A 12,545-nucleotide genomic window follows, 5' to 3' on the forward strand; every position below is an offset into this window, starting at 1 on the left:
CCATGAGATGCATGATTTGTTAATAACAAGATCTCCCCAAACTCCCAGTCCCGCATCTTGAAGTGGTATTGCCAGCTTATCCTGAAGGCATTCGGGCGAGCCCGGAGAGTCCCAGAGTGGTGCTAGATTAGAGAAGTAGTTAAGACCTGTCATGTTTTTAATCTTGCCCATATTCTAGCAAATCCCTGTAAGACCTTCCATTTAACTTTTTTAAAGAATTTTTGATCTCCAAATTTAAACATAAAACCCGTCTCCGACAAACCCGCCCCTCTTAACATAGCTAGTAACATGTCTCCTCCCCCTATGGCAGTAGGAGTTTTTAGTAGCATCCGGGAGTATGTAAGCTGAAAAGCCCATGCATAGTATTGAAGATCAGGTAATGCTAAACCTCCTTTCGCTCTCCTGCGCCTTAGCTTTTTCCAGGCTATCCTGGTTGATCTGTACGCCCACACAAAATAATTTATTTCACGTTGAAATTTTTCAATAGTGCCTTTATCAAAATATAGAGGGATTGTGTTAAAGAGGAAAGTGACCCTAGGTAGTATTGACAATTTAACAAGATTTACCCTCCCCAAGATAGACAAAGGGAGATGGGCCCATGTCTTCATCTGCTTCTGGCATTCACGAAGGACTTTAATTAAGTTGACCTCTGCTAGTTTATCTATATCCTGGATAACTCTGATCGCATGATAACGCATATCATGACTAGTGCTATGGACTGTGCCCAAGATGTTCCAGGTCATAATTTCTGTCTTTACAGCATTTATCTCATAGCCTGAGACCTGCCCAAATTCCTCCGCCAATTTAATTACTGCTGAGAAAGTTGTATCTAAATCCGCTGATAATATCAGAATGTCGTCCGCATACAATGCCACTTTCCTCTCCCAATCCCCGTGTCTGAAAGGCTCAATTTCAAGACTTTCTCTGGGCTTCTGTGCAAAAGGCTCAATATAGATGTCAAACAACAGGGGGGAGAGAGGACAGCCCTGTCAGGTCCCTCTGGTAATACTAAGTGCCTTGGTAAGAGTACCATTAACCAAGAGCTTGGCAGATGGTGCCGAGTATAGCAACTGTATAGTGCGACAAAACTTATCTCCCAAATCAATTTTTTCATGACTTCTGACAGGTCGGTCCAGTTTACCCTGTCAAAAGCCTTAGTGGCATCCAAGGTTAAAGCTGCCAGGGGGAGTGAGTAGGTGGAAGCTATGTCTATTGTACCAACCAGGTCGCGGGTGAGGTCTGCCAATTGTCTCCCTTTCACAAACCCCTTCTGATCGGGATGGAGGATATCCTTTGCTGCCACCCCCAGCCTGTTAGCTAAAATGGAGGTATAGATTTTATAGTCAACGTTTAAAAGCGATATGGGGTGATATGACCCACAGCTAGAAGGATTTTTTTCCGGTTTTAAAATCAAGAATATTGTAGCATCGTTCCATGATGCAGGAGGACTAGCTCCCTCTAAAAATATCTTATTGAATAGTCGAGTTAGTATTGGGATTATACTCTCCCTGAGTGATCTATATAGTTCGCCTGGTAGACCATCGGGTCCCGCAGCTTTCCCTCTTTTACAGCCTGCCAATACCTTCCTCACCTCTTCTTGCGTTATACTTTGTTCTAAATCTAATTGTTGATCTGAGCTAATAGGTGTTAAGATGATTTCCTCCAACCATGTTCTCACTCCGATTTATTTATATATCTCCTGAAAGTATTCCAGGAAGGCCTCCCCAATACCTTCATCCGAGGAAATGGAGGCTGCACCTTTACTCCCAGAACTTTCCTTTATGTGATTTCGGAGCTGGTCGGCTTTGATTTTCCAGGCGAGTATTTTCCCGGCTCCTTCCCCATACTCAAAGTGGGCAATCTTGCAAGCCTCCCATCTGCGCATAAGCCTCCCCTGAAGAGTAACTTCCAATTTTTCCTTCAGGGATTTACACTAATCTAGGTCTTCCTTTTGGCCTACCCCTGCTTGGCTATTCATTCTCGCCTCCACTATCCACATTTCTTGTTCCAGAGCTAAAATCTCTTCTCTGTACTTTTTGCGCCTATAGCTCGATCTATTAGTTATCATACCCCTCAGAAAGGCTTTAAGAGTGTCTCATATTATACTAGTGTCGGCTATACCCATATTGGTCTCTAAAAACAGACTTGCTTCTCTTGAGAGAAAACTTGTTTCCTCTTCTTCGAGTAACAAGGTACGATCAAAGGACCATGTTCTACCCTGTTGTGTCTGGGTACAGTCTAAGGTCAACAAAATGCCAGAGTGATCCGACAGATGTGCTGGCAAATACTTTATATCTTTTACTCTGTCCCTTAGACTATAGGTGATCAGAACATAGTCAATTTGTGACTTATGTCTATATTTAAAATTCCTATAGGATACCCCCAATTGTTGTCCTGACCTCTCTCTCCAGATATCGCTGAGCCACAATTGAGACATTATTAACAGAAGGGACGCCCTGGATCTTGAAGGTACTGTCGCTCTGCTATTGGAGGATTTATCTAATTTAGGGTTCAGAACAATATTAAAATCTCCTGCCCAAATCACAGGCTCTGGAAAGTCCAATAAGTGTAAGGAAATAGTGTGAAGGCTGGAAGAGTCATCCTGATTCGGCCCATAATACCCCACCAAAGTGAGGAGGGTACCTCTTACAATAATCTTCAAAATCAACCATCTCCCCCCTGGGTCCCTCTTATATTGTAGGACCTGTACTTTAGCTGATTTTTTAAAGAGAATCAGCACTCCTCTGATGTTAGCCATCTGGTTGGTGCAAACAAAAGAATCCACCCATTTCTGAGATCTTAGTATATCTCTTGTTTCTGTCTCAAGAAGGTGAGTCTCCTGAAGAACCATGACCTACGCCGAAGAGTCTTTTAAGTATTGTAAGATCTTTGCTCTACGTGACCTCATGCGCAGGCCATTCTCATTCCAGGACAACATCTGCAGTGTAGTCATATTAAGAAATCTCAATACACCACACCCTCTCTTGACCAAGGCAGACACGATGCCTAACTTTTACCGAGTTGGCCCATTTCGTCCTAGATACAGCTAACAACCCTATGCAACCTAAAAAGATCAAGGCGAATGAAGTGATTTTGTTTTTTATTCCCCCGTGCTCCCCCACCCCCTCTTCCCCTCCCTTGGAGAACCCTACCCCCATTTGTCTGGACTAGTTGTTGTCCAGGTGTGGTGTCCGAGAACTACTACCCCCTCCAACCCTTACATAAATGGAAAAGTTACCCTCCCGAATTGTATCTCCTAATTTAAATAACAGCAAAAAGTGATATTTCCCAATTCAGGAAAAAAAAGAAAAAGAAATAGTGTTAGGAATCAACAAAAGAGAAGGTTACAGATGTGTCTTCTTGTCCAGTTTAATCAACTGTAAGAGCCTTACTTCTCTTCCCTAATTATCTCCTTTTTCTCTTTTTTTCCCTCTCTTTATTTTTTTTTATTATTTATGTGCATTTATTATTTATTATTATTGTTTATATAATCACTTTTCTTTTTTTTCTCCTTTCCCTTTTTTGTATTTTAACCACTTCATTTACCGATACTAGCATCACCTAATGACACTTTTCTATGGGAATCTATTCATTCTATTATTCCTAAAGTAGGAAGACTAGGGGACCTCTGTACCAAAAGTGGCCAGCAGCTCATCTGCTTCCTGAGCCGACCTGATGTTATGCATTTTGTTATTATGCATAATTTTTAGGAAGGACGGAAACTTAAGTTGTACTACTGCTCCAGCCTTCCTAAAATTATCCATCCTCTTACTGAGCTCCCACTGCCTTTCTAGAGTATCCCTTGATAAATCTGAATGAATATCAAAAGAAAAATCCCTACTTCTTAGTGATTTAGATTTTAGAGCCATGTTTAGGATATTTTCCTTTACTGCGTAGATAAGATAATTAATGAGAATTTTTCTAAATCAAACCAAATCAAAATCAGCTTTATTCGGTGCAACAAATCTCACCATGAAAGCATAAAAACATTCCTACATTTACATTGTCATTTCTAGTTCATACAAATACAGAGAAAATAATTTTAAAATGCATTTATAGGATGTATAAAATCCATGAAACAGTCATTAAACATGCTCAGAGGGCTAAAGACAATAAAGCATTATAGGCTAATCAGGGGACATAACATCCAATCTTGGGAGGTAAAGTGCTGGTGCATAAAGGTGCATAGTGATACCTAAAGTGCAGAGTGTCACATCTTAACAAGATTACATCAAAATTTACTTTATTCGATTTCATGACAGAAGAAATCATAAAAGTGCCTAGCAGCAATCATTAATATACACATGGGAAAAAACCTTTAAAATACAATCTAAAAAGTTTATAAAAGGTTTTAAAATGTAATAAAATAAAATTACAAAAGTTACATTGTAGCCCGGGACCTAATGATCGCCTTCAAATAAGTTGTACCAGCCAAAATAGTTGCCGGTGTTTCCAACATCTGTAATCTTAAAAATGCTACCCTGCAGTATCTAATATTCCAGCTTTTAAGAATCGGTCTAAGGTACATCTGCCTGGGTATGGAAAAATATTTACAAAATAAAGTGCAGTACATTGTTGATTGTAATGAAACATCATCACAGGGGCATACAGATATATCAGATGACCAGACAGTTACCACCGGAAATAAAACCATTCTAAAAAAGGAGCTAAATTGAAAACGAGCCAACAGCATACGGCTAAAACTATCCTGTACTGACAGCAAATATTGTTGAAGACCCAACCCACTCAAGATAAGATGATGTGCCATAACTGTGTGTTTTACTCTCTCTTTAGACCATCTTTGATCTTCGAGGAATTTCAAGCAGTATGCTTTCAAATCTTTCCTAGAAATATCCTCCAAGCTACATGGGTCCTTAAAATATTCAGGGTGCCCAATGGCGTTAGTTATCGTTTTTATATAATTAAACCACATCATATCTTTAGCTCTCTCTAATTTAAGGCAGTCCAAGATTACCTCTCTGTTGAAGCCTGTCTCATCTGTGACCCACACCTTATGCCACTGTAATAACGGAGCTATCTTAATGGTATCCGATATATAAGAGAGTCCCAGTTCCTGATGGCAACTATAGGTGGCAGAAGAAATAGGGACTCCCAAAAGATAGGGGATAAAACCATTTTCACAAGTTTGTATAATATCAGGTTCTTCGATGCCCCATAAACCGGCCCCATACAGCCCGGTAGAAACACATTTGGCCTTATAGACTTCCAAGAGTTCTTATACAGGTCTTCCTCCTATTTTTTTAGCAAAATTTATAACTGCCCCCACTGCTCTGCTAAAATTCAGTTTTCTGGCCTTAATAGCTGATTTCCACGTTCCCTTTTTGTCAAAAGTGATGCCTAAATAACAAAAGGTACCAGTATTTTCTACCTTTCTATTGTCAATAAAATATTAAATGTTGTACCTCTACTTTTACCACAGCCCATGGTAAATGTCTTTGTTATATTTACTCTTAGGCCCCTCTCTTTCATATAAATGATAAAACTATTAACCGCTCTTTGAAGGCCTAGTTGGGTCCTTGACATAATCACCGCATCATCAGCGTAGAGTAAAACAGGGTGCCCCCAATGATCGGGTAGTCATTTTGATCTCTAATGAGGTGATGGCCCAAACTATTAATATAAAGTGGGAAAAGAAAAGGAGCCAATATACACCCCTGTCTGACACCCTTTCCAATTGGGAATTTTGTCGAGCATTCCCCCGTATTGCCATAACGCACCCTCACCCCAGCATTTCTATACATTTCCTTTATAAACAGTATTAAAACCCGGTCCACCTTAAGATCTTCTAAGGTGTTCCACAACATGCCATGGTCAACTCCATCGAAGGCTGAGCTCAAATCTACAAAGGCAAGAAAAAGTTTCCCCCTTTTTGCCTTCATGTATTTATCTATAATCAGGGCTAGGTTCAATCCCTGCTCCATAGTTTCCATGCCTGCATGAAAACCATATTGTAGGTTTGTTAAAAATCCTGCCTCACTCGCCCAGGTTTGGAGTCTATTAAGGATTATTCTCCCGGCAATTTTCAACAGAGCATCCAGGAGGGATGTAGGCCGATAGCAGCTAGGTTCGTTCCTGTTCCCCTTTTTAAAGATGGGTACCACTATCGCATCTGTCCACTTAGGAATAAGTTTAAAAGCAGAACTACTATTTAATACCCTCGTTAACAATGGTGCCCACAGGTCAATATTTGATCTGTAGACATCCACTGGTACCCCGTCCGGGCCAGGTGCCTTTCCTGCCGCACTCTCCTTGATGGCTCTTATCACCTCCTCCAAGGTAAAATTCAGATCAAGAGGGAAAACACCCTAATCATCAACTGCTTGCCTATCCAAAACAGCTCCCGTAGATTTATAGAGATACCCAAGGAATTCCACCCACCTTTCACCCGTAATAGCCACATCTATGACATCTACTACTCTATCCTGATAGAAAGGAGCATTTACAGCTTTCCAAAAGCTAGTATTGTCCCTCCTTACACAGGCCTGATGTAATTTTTCCCAAGCTTCTTTCTTTCTTTCTTTAACTGGATTTTACGCTTTTTTCAGGCTAAGTGGTAGGCAGTCCTTGCCTTTTTAATGTCCTCCTTACATTTTGGAATTACATGCAAGATCCTTTTAAGATGTGTATGGGCTCTAGAACAATCACTATCAAACCAACCCTTTACTTTCGGTCTCCCACAATTAATTTCCCTCCTCAGGAGTCTATGGGCTTCCTCTGATATATTTAAGAAGGCAAAGTAGACATCAGGAGCAGCACTCCCCTGTGTGAGGCATATTTACCATTCAGGCTGAGTTTTAGTAATAAGACTATGCAGGAAAGCTTCAGGTTCTACACTATCCCATTTTAGGGAATAACCATTTGTGGTCGCCAATCGCACCCCATAGTCATAAGATGTCTGGCTCTTACTTTTTATATAATTTCTCCGAGCAGACAGCTTTAGGCTAATTGGATAGTGATCACTCATGGAGATATCCTCTGTTTTACACCCCTGGATACTGGAAGCATATCGTTTAGAGAGGTACAGCAAAATCAATAGTAGAAGTACAACCTCTCCCATTGAAAGTTGGATAAAAGGGTGTAGAGTTCGTACAAAGCTCATTGGCAAAACCTAGGTAAAATTGATATAATATTTCATTAAACATCTCCCCGCTTTTGTTATCCATAAAATGCGAAGAATTATCCTCTTTGTCTTCCCCTAGACCGCAAATGCCCTGTTCACTGTTCACACAAAGAGATCAATTGAAATCCCCTACCCATAATAAAGGCATATCGCCTATCATGGTTTCCTCTATAGTTTTTAAAATATTACTTAATTCCCTAAAGACAGTCTCTTTTCGATCTGTTGGGACATTGTTATAAAAGTTCACTATAACTACCTGCTTATTCCACTTTAACTTCAATTTTAAAATCTGAAAAAACTCAGAACAATGCTTAATCCTAACGTTAGATACCCCAGCCTCCACTGAAATATAGATACACAACCCCCCCTTATTACGGCCATGATTAGTAATAGTTGCTGGGGTATGGAATGTACTAAAGCCCTGAATATGAATATCCCTCTCCAGCCATGTTTCTTGAAAGCATAGTATATCGTACTTTTCCACAAATAGTATCCATTCAGGGTCATGTACTTTAGCTGCTAAGCCTGCAATATTCCAGCTCAAGATATCACAGGAGCTTACTTCCTCCATCTCTATCCCTTTTTCCTTATCCATTGCTCTTTGAGATGTCCTTAGCTGACCAATATTAACTATCTTATCGGTAATGCCTAGGTGATGGTCCGTATAGACATCATCACACTGGCTACTATCAATCGCCTGTGGTATCCCTTTAATGTCTAGACTGTTGCCAATATTCAGATCCCTAGTACCCCTGTCAGCCTTCAACTCTCTTGGCATCACACAGTTCACATGTGTTTTCTTCCTCTCAGGGATATCAAACTGTCAATCCGTGACAAAGATTCGAAACGATTGGGGTATAGCCAATTTGTGGTTATAGGTAGTATATCACAAGAATCTCTGGTTACTCTACTCCCAGAGGGGGCATTGGCAGGGAAACTCATTTCACTTCTTGTTCCTATCTTGACTAATGGATAGAAGGATCCTAGGGGTAGTATAACAATATGAGAATGATCATGTTGGTTATTCCCTGCCCTGTACAGAATGTCCCTTATTAATCTAGGGTCACTGAAAGTCAAGACTATGCAATCCCCCTTAAGTTCTTTTCTTCCTTTCCCCACCCATGGTACACGTCTGGCCATTTTAGAGTGCTTGAATAGGGGATCGCACAGGCCAATCCGATTACCCATCCAATGTAACGATTTATTACGAAGCTCCCTCCATGTTTCCTGGACTGGGTGCGTCAATTCTGGGACATTAGCTAGGATGACCACGTAAGGGACAGCTGCCGGAGGTAAATCAAGGCAGAACTGCCCTCTCATAAGATGATCTCGAGTCGTACGTGTGTCTGTCTTATTATCAGTAGTTTCCTCTGTCCCCTAACACTCTTGCCTCGTTCTCCCTCTCCTCCCATGCTTTCGGCTGGGAATATACTATTAAGATCTCTAGACACACCTACCATGCTGGTTAGATTAGCGGGAGTATTTATAATGCGATCCTGCATGCCCCCTGTGTTATTATGTAGCACCTCTGTACACTTTCCTATCGGACCTCGTGTACTGGTTTCAATAGCAGCTACTCTATCAGATAATGCTCCCATAGCGCCTGAGAAATGTGTTTGGAGGGTGGCCATGATATTCTGTAAGCTTTCCATTATCTTTTTCTGACCCTCCAATATCACCGTGATAGAGTTGTTGCCCACATTAGGTTGAGTTTTTATTATGTTAGCTTTCAGAGCCGATTTTTTCTTGGTGTTTTTTCTCTTTTTACCACCCTTGTCGATATGTCCAATATCCAAATCTAAATCTGCTACCTCGGTTGGCTGACATCCCTCCAAATGTGTAGATATCTTTGAGGATGGGCATGAATCCTCACCCATCCCGCTATGATCACTAAGGGTTATTTGGTCATCCACGGTCATAATACAGCCATTATGCAAACTTCTACAAATACCCTCCTTTGATTTAAGTATGGGACAAATAATATTCCCTTTCACCATGGCAACTGCATCATACCCCCATTAGTTAATGTTTCTTCCACCATATGAATTTGTTCTTCAATTTCTCCCATGGCCCCTGTGAGATAAGTCAGAAGTGATTGGTACCTTGCCCTGCTAGGTCGTTCCCCAGCCACTGCGCTGCCCCCCTGAGTGCCGCTCTGGTTCGCCCGCTGCCTGATTCTGATTCCTACTCCCTGATCGCCGGATCGCCGATTCCTGACGTTTTTTTTTCCCCGCTCCCCTTCCCCTCACTGCCTTGGTTCCCGCCCCCCTCCCCCCGTTGCCTGGTTTCCCGCCGCTGCTCCCCTGCAGCCCCGCCCCCTGAGCATCCCATTCGCCACCCCGCTCCCACCTCCCAGCTGCCCCTCCCTCCCTCAGCCCCTCTTATGGAGGCCGCGCAGCGGCCGCGCAGCGGGCGTGCGCAGTGGGCGCGCCGCCGGTGCGCCAAAGGCACGCCAAAGGAAAGCCAGTCTGCGCCTGTCCGCGCCTGGACCACGCCCAACGCCAGAACCCCTGGACCCCATGCTCGCCACGACGCCAGACTCAGATACGACGCCGACTCCCTCCACGCACTCAACGCCGGCCGACCCAACACCTGCTTCCAGGCTGCCCCGAAACGGACCCATGGACCCTTCTCCTGCCGCACCTGCAACTTCACCTGCGACAGACCCACCAAACCTCCTAGAACTGGACCCAACCACCTCCGCTGCATTCTACTCAACACCCGCTCCGCACGCAAACATGCCGTCAAGCTCTGGGACCTGCTCGACACCTTCGCCCCAGACATGGCCTTCCTCACCGAGACCTGGTGGAACGACTCCTCGGCACCCGACATCGCCATAGCCATCCCGGATGGCTACAAAATCACCCGCAGAGACCGCGCCAATGGCATCGGAGGAGGAATAGCCATCGTCTACAAGTCCACCCTCAAGGTCACCACCCACGCAGATGACACCCTCAACACTGCCGAACACCTGCACTTCCGGATCCACACTGACCCCAACACCACCCTCAGAGGAACCCTCATCTACAGACAGGCGCGGTGGTCCATTGGGGCGTGGGGGCATAGCCCCCCCGCCCCCGCCCGCGCCCGCAGCTCCCGCAGCTCCCTCCTCTGTCGTTAATGTCAGTCAGCATGACGTCGGACAGTGGGCGGTCCGGCGTCATGTTGACTGACATGCATTGTCAGATGCCTTTGGGAAAGGCAGCACAAGTGCGCATGAGTGGGCATGGAGCTTAATTTTTACTCCGTGCCCAGTCATGCGTACTTGTGTTTTTTCTGCCTTGCGCATGCCCATTAGGAGCCCCTCGGTCTCCTAATGGGCAGGCGGCGGGCGAGGAGTAGGCTGTGCCGTCAGCCAATCCTGGCACTGCAGCAGCGCCAGGATTGGCTGAGGGGTTGCACTCCAGTGTGCTGACGACGGTGTTCCTGTTTGAAGGCGGCAGAGGCGCCAACGTGGACCAGGAGCAGAGGCGGTCGGGTCAGGTAAGTTTTTGTTTTAATTTTAATTTTATTCTTATTCTCTTCTCTTCTCCCTCGGCCCCCCACCACGCACGACCTGCTTTCGTTTTTTAATGATATGGTGCTCTTCCGCGACCCCCTACTCACCGGCCGCCATGTTTATCTCCCCCCCAGTCACCCACAAAATTCAGATCCCAGCTGCCCCATATGAAGTGACAACTGGCTTGTAAGCTTTTTATTTGATTAGACCATGTGGAAGACATTTGTGCGCAGAGGTTTCAACGGTGAAGTTATAATGTTTATGAAACTAGATACAGCTCGTAGTCTGCCGCGGCTACTGACAGAGCGGTGAAAATGCATTTCCAATTCCTCCCACATCTGAGCGCCTACACTAGACTGCTGCCGCGCCGCGTTCATCGTTCAGAGTTAATCCTTAAGAGGGACAAAAAAAGGGGGAAAAATGTACTCGGAAGTTATCTATCTCTACGTCTTAAAATCAAGAGAATGGGGAATCCAAATGTGTGAAGAGTAGGGGATTGCTTGTAAAAGATGTGATAAGTTGTGTTTCTAAGGTCATTGCTATTGTCTTATTTCTGATCTCGGTAATTACAGATACCTAAAGTCTAACTCCTTAGACGTGACAGTCACACGTTTTGAGGTCTCTTTGAGCTCCCACTCAGACCGGGCTGAATCTCTACGTGGGAATTTACTATGCATCTGACATCCACAAGAGCACCTGACAACTCCCATGCATGATTTGGCATGGGTCGTCCTCTTTTTAGGTCTATTCACCAACCTGGCAAACAAAATGGGATCACTTTATTTTCAAAAGTATATCACCCAATGAAAAATTGTTAATTATTCATTATTCACCTTAATGGGACCACTCTCAAACACCCATCCTCACGTCCATTTTTGAGTCAAGAGGGCGACTGGTGTGCACCTGTGGTTCTACTCAGAGGCCTTCCCAGTCCAGAGCAGCTCTTGATTGCCAAAGAAGTTACATAAAGTGTGCGACTTGCCGAAAAAGCGCTTTGACGCCTTGTCAGGGGGAGTTAGCACTATGTAAATGCAATTGCAATACAATATAACACAATAGCTGACATGGTTCCCTGGTCCATGCGTGATGAGCTGCTCCATTCTAGGTTTTTTCATTGAATTCTGGGACTTGTAGTCTTGTTTAGTCCATTATGAAATAGGGCTACAAGTCCCAGCATTTAAAAGAAAAAAATCTGGACTGGAGCATCACAGCGTGCATGGACCTGGGAAACTTGCCAGCAATGGTTTCAGGAAGCCCGCCCACAACATGGGGATTCTCTTCAGCTGAAGGGTGGGGCCCCTCTGAACATAGAGCTCTGCTCACTTACAAGGCGTGAAATATTTGCAATATTTAACCTGGACCATTGCACTTGTTGTTCATTCAAGTGTTCAAGGAGGCCAAATCTTTATTTTGGTGAGGCTTTTGGTACTAATTCATTGTTATCCATTCTTGAAATATTTTGGTCTTTTTCATCACTTTACTACAAACATCTGGTGACATCTCTGCCTGGGATTCCTTCAAATATGCTAATTAGTACTCGATTCCAAGATTTTTCAAAATCTGTGAGCTGCACATTAGAGAAGGTGATCAACCAGGCGGCTCGTCCCATCCCTCCATAGGCCCTCGTCCTCGCTGGCTGTGCCTGGACCTACGTGAAAACAATTTGTTTCTGCACCCCTGTCATAACGTTTGTATCCAAGTCATTTACAGCGCTTTCTAGGAAAGTATTGTGCATTTCTGTCATATGCGATGCATCCAAGTCATTTATACTCTGAAGCTACAGGCCCTGCAACACGTGATTCACCTCTGAGAAGCATACACACTGAGTGCCAGCACTGGGCCTAGCTTCAAAAACATAATGATAGAAATGTTTCTGACGCTAAGCCCAGCTGGCACACAGCGTGT

The sequence above is a fragment of the Triturus cristatus genome, chromosome 6 (genome assembly GCF_964204655.1).
Source record: "Triturus cristatus chromosome 6, aTriCri1.1, whole genome shotgun sequence".
NCBI lineage: Eukaryota > Metazoa > Chordata > Amphibia > Caudata > Salamandridae > Triturus > Triturus cristatus.